General features: G+C 41.4%; 1 protein-coding gene across 1 annotated transcript in view; it reads right to left on the reverse strand.

The window, feature by feature from the left end:
- LOC139155589 (platelet-activating factor acetylhydrolase 2, cytoplasmic-like) overlaps window positions 1-12,473 on the reverse strand; it is a 32,960-nt gene that overhangs the window by 15,158 nt on the left and 5,329 nt on the right. The gene's annotated exons all lie outside the window — the stretch shown is intronic.

Consider the following 12,473-nt stretch of genomic DNA (forward strand, 5'->3'; position numbering starts at 1 on the left):
ATGGGCTTCCCCAAATATGCCCATGTTACTCCTACACTCCGCAGTCTGCATTGGTTGCCGATCAGTTTCCGGTCACAATTCAAAGTGTTGGTAATGACTTTTAAAGCCCTACATGACATTGGACCAGAATACATCCGGAACCGCCTGCTACCGCACGAATCCCAGCGGCCGATAAGGTCCCACAGAGTTGGCCTTCTCCGGGTTCCGTCGATCAAACAATGTCGTTTGGCGGGCCCCAGGGGAAGAGCCTTCTCTGTGGCGGCCCCGGCCCTCTGGAATCAACTCCCCCAAGAGATTAGAACGGCCCCCACCCTCCTTGTCTTTCGCAAATTACTCAAGACCCACCTATATTGCCAGTCATGGGGGAACTAAGACATCCTCCCCCAGGCTTTCATATTTTATATTTGGTATGTATGTGCTGTATGGTTTTAAATTGTTGGGGTTTTAGATATGTTTTATTTTAATATTACATTTGTCTCACTGTTATATTGTTTTTTATTACTGTTGTGAGCCACCCCGAGTCTTCGGAGAGGGGCGGCATACAAATCTAATAAATAAATAAATAAATAAATAAATAAATAAATAAATAAATAATAATAATAATAATAATCTAGTTAAGGCGCGGTCGTAGATGATGTCGTACCAAACGGCTAAGCTGATTTTAAAAAAAAAAAAATAATAATAATAATAATAATTATTATTATTATTATTATTGTTGTTGTTATTGTTATTGTTATTATTTATTAGATTTGTATGCCGCCCCTCTCCGGAGACTCGGGGCGGCTAGCCAGCCCTCATTCATTGGAGGTTTGTTTGTTTGTTAATTTAATTTAATTTAATTTAATTTATTGATTGGATTTGTATGCCGCCCCTCTCCGGAGACTCGGGGCGGCTAACAGCAACAATAAAACAGTGTACAATAGTAATCTGATATTAGAAATGATTAAAAATCCATTAATATAAAAACCAAACATACATACATACATACCATGCATAGAATTGTAAAGGCCTAGGGGGAAAGAGGATCTCAATTCCCTCAGTGCCTGGCGGCAGAGGTGGGTTTTAAGTTGCTTACGAAAGGCAAGGAGGGTGGGGGCAGTTCTAATCTCTGTGGGGAGTTGGTTCCAGAGGGCCGGGGCCACCACAGAGAAGGCTCTTCCCCTGGGTCCCGCCAGACGACATTGCTTAGTTGACGGGACCCAGAGAAGATCCACTCTGTGGGACCTAACTGGTCACTGGGATTCATGCGGCAGAAGGTGGTCCCTGAGATATATTTGTTGCCATTCTTTCCATTCTGTTGGCCAGGCTTTACACAAGGACTGGATTGACACACCTTTCCCCACAAGATGTCTCTTTCTGGAAAGCATAAAGAAGTTTTTCCAACTTCCTGCACTTCCTCATTTATAAGCCAACAGATTTCTCATCAGCTGGAAAGTCTCAACTTCTCACCATGATATCATCCATATCTGCCTTCCTCACTATGACGTGGCCTGCAATTACTGGAATTCTTCAGCTACTTGAGAGACGTATTTCATGGGTAGTATCTTAGGTTAAGAACAAGGAACTGGACAAAATCCTCCCAAGGAACTTCTGGAGCTGTTGAGGAATTCGAACTTGGATCTTCCCATTCCTAATCCACTACTTTCCCCACTCGGTTCTTGGGCTGAGAGGAAGGGACTGGACTGAAGTCACAGGGAGTTTCCATCATCATCATCATCATCATCATCATCATCATCATCATCATCATCATCACAACAACAACAGCAACAACAAACACAACCACCACAAGAACAATAGAGTTGGAAGGGACGTTGAAGGTCTTTTAGTCTAACCCCTGCTTAGGTTGGAAACCCTACACTACTTCAGACAGATGATTACCCAACATCTTCTTAAAAGCTTCCAGGGTTGGAGCATTCACAACTTCTGGAGGCAAGCTGTTCCACTGATTAATTGTTCTACTGTCAGGAAGTTACTTCTCTCCTTGTTTGGTTTCCACCCATTGCTTTTTGTTCTACCCTCAAGTGCTTCTTTAGGATTGTTAGATGTATAGAATGAAGTTTTCAACAAGTGAATCCTTAGTGGTATACAAATGTAATAAATAACATTAGTATTTTGAGAACATGCTGTGAGCCTTCTCAAAATAAAAATAAAAATTGGCACTTCCTTATTAACCAAAGGACTGTCACCATCAACAATAAGTCATAAGACATTTCTTCCCCACAAAGGAAAACCACTTTGTACTCATACATATTCTTATCTTTATTCCTGCAGGTGTCTGGTGCTTCCCCGCTATTTTTATTTTCTAAGAAAGCCAACGGAAAGTGTAGAAGAAAAAGGAAAAGAAAGGAAAGGAAAGAAAGGAAATGAAAAAAGAAAGGAAAGAAGGAAATAAAGGAAGAAAGGGAAAAAAGAAAGAAAGAAAGAAAAGAAAGAAGGAACGAGAGGAAGGAACGAAGGAGGGAGAGGGGAAGGAAGGGACGAAGGAAGGAAGAAAGGAAGGAAGGAAAGAAGGAAGGAGGGAGGAAGTAACAAAGGAGGGAGAGGGGAAGGAAGGAAGGAGGAAGGAAAAGGAAGGAGGGAGGAAGGAACAAAGGAGGGAGAGGGGAGGGAAGGAACGAAGGAAGGAAGAAAGAAAGGAAAGAAAGAAAGGAGGGAGGAAGGAATGAAGGAGGGAGAGGGGAAGGAAGGAATGAAAGGGAGGAAGGAAGGAAGGGAGGAAGGAAGAGAAAGATACCAGCACACCTTTACCCTTTCTTTTGCAAGACAATCTTTACAGCACAATGTTAGTTACATTACTCAACCCAAATTTCTTAAACATAGGCAGATAAAAATCAGGACAAGCAAATGATGCACCTATTATGCACACAAGGAATTTAAAAATCTAAAGTTACTAGTGCTAGAGATATTATCTTGCACAATTGTGCAATAATTAAAAAGCAGAAGAAATAAAAGGGAAACACTGAGTCACTTCAGGGTTAGAATGCACCGACAAGCAAAAACTTTAATAAAAGTAGCAAAAACCACCCACCACCACCCACGCACAATTTCCCAAAAGTACAATACCCAAACTGTTGGATTTTCAAACTCAAATAAATCAACATTGCTTGTAAGGGCTAAATTAATGTTAGGGTTTGATGGTGGAGCTTCTGGTTTGAACTTCTAAGGGAAGCAAGGGGATCTTAACAGGTTCTTGTTCTTACATTGTTCTTGTTATTGTTGTGAGCCGTCCCGAGTCTACGAAGAGGGGCGGCAAAGAAATCAATCAATCAATCAATCAATCAAATAAATAAATAAATAATCAGTTTAAAGCCCACATATTACAGCATAGTCTTCGACTTACAATCATGGTTGGGAATATTGTTAAGGCCCTTTAAGCGAGTTGGGTTAAAACTTCAAAAAAGTTGTTATTATTATTATTATTATTATTATTATTATTATTATTATTATTATGTCAATGCAACACAGCAAACGAGTTCACTATGCTGGATTTCGTATTTCATCCCCAGTCGGGCGCTTCCCAAGCACCTAGGACTGCGTGATGTAGCGGCGAATTACGTTTGCCGATCCCAGTAAAGCGGCCTTTTGCAATTGACAGATGGAGATTTTGTCAATTCCGATGGTTTTCAAATGTCCGCTGAGATCCTTTGGCACTGCGCCCAGCCTACCACAGAAGCATCTTCGGACAATAGCTGGCTCCCTCAGCTAGGAAATGGAGATCAGTACTGCTCCCTAGAATCAATCAGATACGACTGGACTGGGGAAATCTTTACGTTTACCTTAGGTTAAAAAAAACCCACCCCATTTGGGGTGCAGGAAACAATAGTCCAGCCTCTGGATTGTGATTCTTCATTCCGATTGCAGTGCACAATCCATAACTACAGCACAGGTGGTTAGATTCTGCACAGCTGCACTGGGGATTCGTTGGAAACACATGTCAAATCCAGCAGTTATTTTATATAACCCATATGGCAAACCCTTTGCACTCCTTATTATTATTATTATTATTATTATTATTATTATTATTATTATTTATTGGATTTGTATGCCGCCCCTCTCCGTAGACTCGGGGCGGCTAACAACAGTGGTAAAAACAACATGCAATACTAAAACAGCTAAAAACCCTTATTTTAAAACCAATCATACATACAAACATACCATACATAAATTGTAGAAGCCTAGGGGGAAAGAATATCTCAGTTCCCCCATGCCTGACGAAAGAGGTGGGTTTTAAGAAGCTTATGAAATGCCTTTCCATTTTTATATTAAACTGACTATGGGCCTCACCACTTTATAATATATCAGAATATCTCCGGGACCGCCTTCTGCTGCACGAATCCCAGCGACCAGTTAGGTCTCACAGAGTTGGCCTTCTCCGGGTCCCATCAACTAAACAATGTCGTCTGGCGGAACCCAGGGGAAGAGCCTTCTCTGTGACGGCCCCAATCCTCTGGAACCAGCTCCCCCCAGAGATTAGGATTGTCCCCACCCTCTTTGCCTTTCGTAAGCTCCTTAAGACCTACCTCTGTCATCAGGCATGGGGGAATTGAGACATCTTCCCAAGGCCTATATAATTTATGTATGGTAAGTTGTGTGTATGTTTTTTTGCTCTTTGAAATATTAGACTTGTATTTTACATTGTTCTTTGTCATTGCTGTGAGCCACCCCAAGTCTACAGAGAGGGGCGGCATAGAAATTTAATAAATAAATAAATAATAAATAAATAATTGACAGACTGCATCTTTTTTAAAAATTTATTTATTTATTTTTTCAAACAATTATAGGGTGATAATTTGTACAAATAAAACATTCGATAAGTAATGATAAAATCTTATCACAGATTTTATCTGAAGTTTATTATTTTATTCTAGAATATTTAATTCTATATTTGCTGAGTGTTTTAATTTGCTCTGGTCCCTGGTCTATTCATTTTATTTAGCGGATGACACCTGTTAGCCAGGGATCATCAAAGTGGCTGGCTGCCCCTGGGAAAGGATTTTGGGGGGGCGTTGTTATCTTATCTGGGGGACGCCTGAATGCCGGTAGCAATTGAGGAAGGCTCCTTTTCTGTCCTTAAACGGTTTATTCGCTTGCAGGAATCGAACCGCCGAACTGCCAACCTCACCAGAACGCAAGCTCAGCGCCTTACCACGCGAGCCACTGTGGCCCCTGATCTATGATTGTAATAAATTAGGGGACTGGAGATTTAAAACAGATGAAGAATGGTTGCAGGAATTGGGTAGCTCCAACACCGGAAGTTTTAAAGAAGATATTGGATAACCATTTGTCTGAAGTGGGGTAGGGTTGCATTAGAACAGGGGTCCCCAAACGTTTTACACAGGGGGCCAGTTCACTGTCCCTCAGACTGTTGGAGGGCCGGACTATAAAAAAACCCTATGAACAAATCCCTATGCACACTGCACATACCTTATTTAAAGTAAAAAACAAAATGGGAACAAATACAATATTTAAAATAAAGAAGAAGTAATAAGTAATTAAGTAATTAATAATTAAGTAATAAAGTAATTTATACTTCTTTATTAACAAGTAAATTTAAACTTAAGTCAACAAACTCCATTTCTCCTTCCTTCCTTCCCTCCCTCCTTCCTCTCCACTTCTCTCTTCCCTCTTCCTTTTCTCTCATTTGTTTCATTTTCCTCTCCCTCGTTTTTCCCTCCATCATTTTCTCATTTTTCTCTTTCTCTCTCTCTCTCTTTCCATCTCTCCCTCTTCCTTTCTCTCTCCCTCTCTATCTCTCCCTCTTTCTCTTTTTCTCTGTCCTTCTTTTTTTCTCTCTCTCTCTTCTCTCTTTCTCTCACTCACTTTCTAACTAACTCTCCCTCTTTGTATCTCTCACACTTTCTCTCTCTCCCCCCTCTCTCTATTTCTCCCTTTCTCTCTCTCCCTTTCTATCTCTCCTCTTCATTTCTCTCTCCCTCTCTATTCCTCCCTTTTTCTTTCTCTTATTATATCGATCGGTAAAATCTTGTGTGCTGCTGCGGGCCGGTTAAAAGACCTCAGCGGGCCACATCCGGCCCGCGGGCCGAAGTTTGGGGACCGCTGCATTAGAAGGTCCCTTCCAACTCTGTTCTTTCTATTTCTATATTGCTTGAAGGGATGTACTGAATTCACTAGGAGAACACAGGGGTCACAGAAGGCTGACTTAGCACGTTGTCCCGCAAGGGTTTGCTTTGCACTGGATTTTTCTTGAGAAACAAGTCATGTGACTTTCCTAGGAACTATGAGTCACCCAAGCACACAATGTCAAGATATACGTGCAGGTCCACAGCCTTTTTACCTACATAGATAACCTGAAATACCGGTAATTGCAAATTCGGAATTGATGCCCAGTCTGGAACCAACGCTAAGCAAACTCTCTTCTTCAACTTTAACCTAAGGCAGCCATTCTGACTGTGGCAAAAGAAAGGCAAAGCTCGAACCAATCTCTCTGGAACCCATACCACATCTCAGACATCAACACCCTTGAAAACGTCCAAAGATATTTCACCAGAAGAGCCCTTCACTCCTCCACTCGAAACAGAATACCCTACGAAAATAGACTAACAATCCTGGGCCTAGAAAGCCTAGAACTGCGGCGCCTAAAACACGACTTGAGTATTGCCCACAAGATCATATGCTGCAACGTCCTACCGGTCAATGACTACTTCAGCTTCAACCGCAACAACACAAGAGCACGCAACAGATTCAAACTTAATACGAACCGCTCCAAACTTGACTGTAAAAAATATGATTTCAACAATCGAGTTGTCGAAGCGTGGAACTCATTACTGGACTCAATTGTGTCAACCCCTAACCCCCAAAATACTCCCTTAGACTCTCCACGATTGACCTCTCCAGGTTCCTAAGAGGCCAGTAAGGGGCGTACATAAGTGCACTGGTGTGCCTTTCGTCCCCTGTCCAATTGTCTTTCCTTTCTCTCATTTATCATATACAGTAGTCCCTTGCTATACTGCGCTTCACCTACTGCGGCTTCACTTCATCGTGGGTTTCTGAGGAAGCCGATCGGCAGATTTAAACAGCCCGCCGAACTCGATCGGCAGGTTTAAAAAAAAAAAAAATCTAAAATTGTAAATACAGTGATACCTTGTCTTACAAACTTAATTGGTTCTGGGACGAGGTTCTTAAGGTGAAAAGTTTGTAAGACGAAACAATGTTTCCCATAGAAATCAATGGAAAAGCGATTAATGCGTGCAAGCCCAAAATTCACCCCTCTTGCCAGCCGAAACGCAGATTTTGAGCTGCTGGGATTCTCCTGAGGCTCCCCTCCATGGAAAACCACACCTCTGGACTTGCGTGTTTTTGCGATGCTGCAGGAGAATCCCAGCAGGGAAATCCCAACAGTGCAAAAACGAGCGCTTTGCTGGCAACGGAAGTCCGGAGGTGAGGTTTCCCAGCGAAGGGAGCATCAGTGAAATTGCAGCATCGCAAAAAACTCCACCTCTGGACCTCTGTGTTTTTGCGATGCTGTGATTTCACTGAGGCTCCCCTCGCTGGGAAACCCCACCTCCAGACTTCTGTTGCCAGTGAAGCACCCGTTTTTGTGCTGCTGGGATTCCCCTGCAGCATCACAGAAACACGGAAGTCCGGAGGTGGGGTTTTCCCATGGAGGGGAGCCTCAGGGGAATCCCAGCAGTGCAAAAACGGGTGCTTCACTGGCAACAGAAGTCCGGAGGCGGGGCATCCCAGTGTCAATGGTGGGTTTGTAAGGTGAAAATAGTTTGTAAGAAGAGGCAAAAATATCTTAAACCCCGGGTTTGTATCTCGAAAAGTTTGTATGATGAGGCGTTTGTAAGACGAGGTATCACTGTATTTAAATCTGTATCTAAAATAAATACTGTGTGGGAAGGGTTTTATAAACACTTAAAACAATGAAAACTTACCAAACAATTACAATATAAATACTTAAATAAGTACTATCAGTCGATAAATTCCCCATCGCGGATTTCACCTATCGCGGCCAGGTCTGGAACGTAACACCAGCAATAGGTGAGGGACTACTGTATATTTTCTTCCTTTCATATATCCTCTCCTCTAAGTTCACTTTTACCCTTATATATATTACTACATGTCTATTTTTCTTCCTATGAATTTGTGTATTGGATAAATAAATAAATAAATAAATAAATAAATAAATAAATAAATAAATAAATAAATGGATGGATGGATGGATGGATGGATGGATGGATGGATAGATAGTAATAGGTGCGTTAGGTGCTGCTATCCCAAAATATCTGACCAGGATAAATCAACATTACTAAGCCTTCTGGGCTGTACCAGCTCTGTCTATGGAGATTCTCAGTCATCCAGGTCAGGGTTGTTCCAAAGGTGCTTTTTCAAGAGGCAACTGGACTTTCTAGTTTTTCTTTGAAGATTTTTTTTTAAAAAGTTTATTTAATTTTTAAAAACAAAACACAACACAAAAACACATATACCACACATAAACATATTTACATTCTACATTTCCGTATCTTCGGTTTATATTCTTTATACAGTGGGGGGGGGGGGGAACTAAACAATGTCGTTTGGCGGGACCCAGGGGAAGAGCCTTCTCTGTTGTGGTCCCGACCCTCTGGAACCAACTCTCCCCAGATATCAGAGTTGCCCCCACCCTCCTTGCCTTTCATAAGCTCCTTAAATCCCACCTCTGTCGTCAGGCATGGGGGAATTGAGATATTCCCTTTCCCCTAGGCTTATAAAATGTATGCATGGTATGTCTGTATGTATGATTGGTTTTTTAAATTGGGGTTTTTTTACATTACAGTACTTTTAATATTAGATTTGTTCATATTGTCTTTTTGCTGTTGTTAGCCGCCCCAGTCTACGGAGAGGGGCGGCATGCAAATCGAATTAATAGATAGAATAGAGATAGTATTTAGTCAGACACCAATTGTGCAAGTTCTACCACTTAAAAAGACGAGAGAGGCCTGTAATTGACATTATAGGTAGACCTCAACCATAAGAGGCAACATGGGAAAACACATCCAGAAAATCACATTGTCTGATTTTTAACAAATTTCTTTGCCAATTGTGGCGGAAAATAAGTATTTGGTCACCTACAAACAAGCAAGATTTCTGGCTCTCACAGACCTGTAACTTCTTCGTTAAGAGGTTCCTCTGTCCTCCACTCATTACCTGTAGTAATGGCACCTGTTTGAATTTGTTATCAGTATAAAAAACACCTGTCCAGAACCTAAAACACTCACACTCCAAACTCCACTATCCTAAAGACCAAAGAGCTGTCCAAGGACACCAGAAACAAAACTGTAGCCCTGCACCAGGCTGGGAAGACTGAATCTGTAATAGGCAAGGATGTTGGTGTGAAGAAATCGACTCTGGGAGCAATAATTAGAAAATGGAAGAAATCCACCAAATAGAATTTCAAAAATGTTTCAAACTAAGTCACCTAACTGTTGGAAGTGCAAAATAGAAATAGGCGCATATTATCATACTTGGTGGACATGCTCAAAAGCAAAAGAATACTGGAACCTAACAGAAAAATGGTTAAGAGAAATAACACAGCAAGAAATCAAGAAAACACCAGAATTTTTTTTTATTGGGTATTTCAAATAATAAATATAACAAAGACGTATACTACTTAATAGTTCATATGTTAGTAGCAGCTAGGATAGCGTTTGCTCAAAAATGGAAGGAAACTGAGATTCCAAAAGAAGCAGACATACGGTACTTAAGAAAGTCTTAGAATGCGCCGAGCTCGACATGATGACGAGACGGTTAAATAACCAAGAAGAATCAGAATTTTATGATATTTGGCAGAAGGTATACACTTGGTGGGAAATAAAGAAAAAGAGATAAGCTTGTTGTTATATTACTTTGAATATTTGAAATTAGTAGTTAAACCGTATTAGACAGTGATTATTTACAATATAAATGTAAATTCTTTTTTCTTCTCTTATCTTTTTTATCTGTTTGATTTAATTCATAAATTAAGACTTTCTATATATATTTTTATAAACTTTTAGATGTGTTTTTATTTACTATGTTACAATTGATATCTTCACATATTTTATAGACGGTGTTAAACAACAGTAAGATCTTTCCTTTTTTCTTTTTTAATATAATGATGACTTCTATTCGGAGCGGAGCGACTGTAGCTCCACTAAATGTTATATGTTATGTTTGTTCTGTTTGTTTATGAAAATAATAAAAAATATTTTTTTAAAAAAAGGAAAATGGAAGAAATACAAGACCACTGATAATCTCCCTTGATCTGGGACTACACGCAAGATCTCATCCCGTGGGGTCAAAATGACCACAAGAACGGTGAGCAAAAATCCCAGACCCATATGGGGCGGAACCCAGTGAATGACCTGCAGAGAGCTGGGACCAACGTAACAAAGGCTACCATCAGTAACACACTACGCCGCCAGGGACCCAGATCCTGCATTGCCAGATGTGTCCCCCTGCTTAAGCCAATCCATGTCTAGGCCATCTCAAGTTTGCTAGAGAGCATCTGGATGATCCAGAAGAGTATTGGGAGAATGTCATATGGTCAGATGAAACCAAAGTAGAACTGTTTGGTGGAAACACAACTTGTCGTGTTTGGAGGAAGAAGAATGCTGAGTTGCATCCAGAGAACACCACACCTACTGTGAAGCATGGGGGTGGCAACATCATGTTTTGGGACGGTTTCTCTGCAAAGGGACCAGGACGACTTATCCGTGTACATGAAAGAATAAATGGGGCCATGGATTGTGAGATTTTGAGTGCCAACCTCCTTCCATCAGCAAGGGCATTGAAGATGGAACATGGCTGGGTCTTTCAGCATGACAATGATCCCAAACACACCGCCGGGGCAACGAAGGAGTGGCTTCGTAAGAAGCATTTTAAGGTCCTGGAGTGGCCTAGCCAGTTTCCAGATCTCAACCTTATAAAAAACGTTTGGAGGGAGTTGAAAGTCCATGTTGCCCAGCGACAGCCCCAAAACATCACTGCTCTTGAGGAGATCTGCATGGAGGAATGGGCCAACATACCAGCAACAGTGTGTGCCAACCTTGTGAGGACTTACAGAAAATGTTTGACCTCCGTCATTGCCAACAAAGGATATATAACAAAGTATTTGTTCTGCCGGGCTCTCTGGTAGGAGCGTCCCAAACATTCAAGGATACAAATTTCAGACACACACGTATGAAAATTCAAAACAATGTTCTTTATCACAAAATTCAAAATAAACTGAGCACTCTTTTTGTATTGCAAAGAGCACTCGTCCCAAAACAACGGGGCAGTCTGTACAATTTCCCTTAAGCAGTCATTAAGTACTTAGCTAGCAGCTGTGAAGAAACTTCACACCCCTTCTTCTTCCACGAAGTGAAACACCCACACACTTTGCTCGGCATTGGTTTCAAAGACGTGAAAAATCAACAAACAAAGTTAAGGCACGATTCCTGAAGAGGTCCGATCAGATATTCTTCCACAACGGCCAAACCCACACGCTGCTATTTATAGCAGCAGCCCTAATTACTGGAGCCCCACCCAAACACAGGTGGCCCCTCCTGTAATATGTCCTTACTTGGTCTCTTCTACGCATAATTCTGCGCTTGCGTGGGTCCAAGACGTCTTCATCTGAATCAATGGAAGATAAGGGAGATTGACTGCCTTGGCTGTGTGCCAAGCCCCCCTCTTCCAAGTCACTCCCACCTTCTTCTTCCTCCGAGGAAACTAAACTCTGAACTGACTCTGTCGGCAATAACACAGGTCTGTGACATGTTGAATTTTCCCCTGCATCCACCTCCCCATTCCCTGGGACAGGAGCTGGGCCAGAGCCAACCACAACAGTATTGAGATGAACTTTTGTTATTGACCAAATACTTATTTTCCACCATAACTTGGAAATAAATTCCTTAAAAATCAGACAATGTGATTTTTCTGGATGTGTTTTCTCATGTTGTCTCTCATGGTTGAGGTCTTCCTATGATGTCAATTACAGGCCTCTCTCATCTTTTTAAGTGGGAGAACTTGCACAATTGGTGTCTAACTAAATACTTTCCCCCCCCACTGTAATATCCATATCACTCTATTTCCTTTTCCTTTCAAGCCAATTATAGATTTCCCCCCATACAGTATAGAATTCTTTTTCTTGATGGTTCTGAAGTTCTAAGGTAAGTTTACTCATTGTTGCACAGTCTAATATTTTTTGGGGTGTGTGCAAGCTATGGATTAATTTCTGAAGGAGCGTGAGAAGGTTTTGCTATCCCCTTCAGTCAGTGGGTCTCAGCCCATGGGTCTCCACCTCTTTGGGGGGTCAAACAATCCGTTCACAGGAGTCACCTAAAACTATTGGAAAACACATATTCATTATGGTCTTAGGAATCGAGACATCACTCCCCTATCCGTCTCCAAGTGAACCCACCCACATGCAAATAGATTACAGTGTTCCCTTGATTTTCGCTCAGGATGCGTTCCGAGACTGCCCGCGAAAGTCGAATTTCCGTGAAGTA

This window comes from Erythrolamprus reginae, unplaced genomic scaffold, assembly GCF_031021105.1.
Source record: "Erythrolamprus reginae isolate rEryReg1 unplaced genomic scaffold, rEryReg1.hap1 H_31, whole genome shotgun sequence".
In the NCBI taxonomy this organism is placed as follows: Eukaryota; Metazoa; Chordata; class Lepidosauria; order Squamata; family Dipsadidae; genus Erythrolamprus; species Erythrolamprus reginae.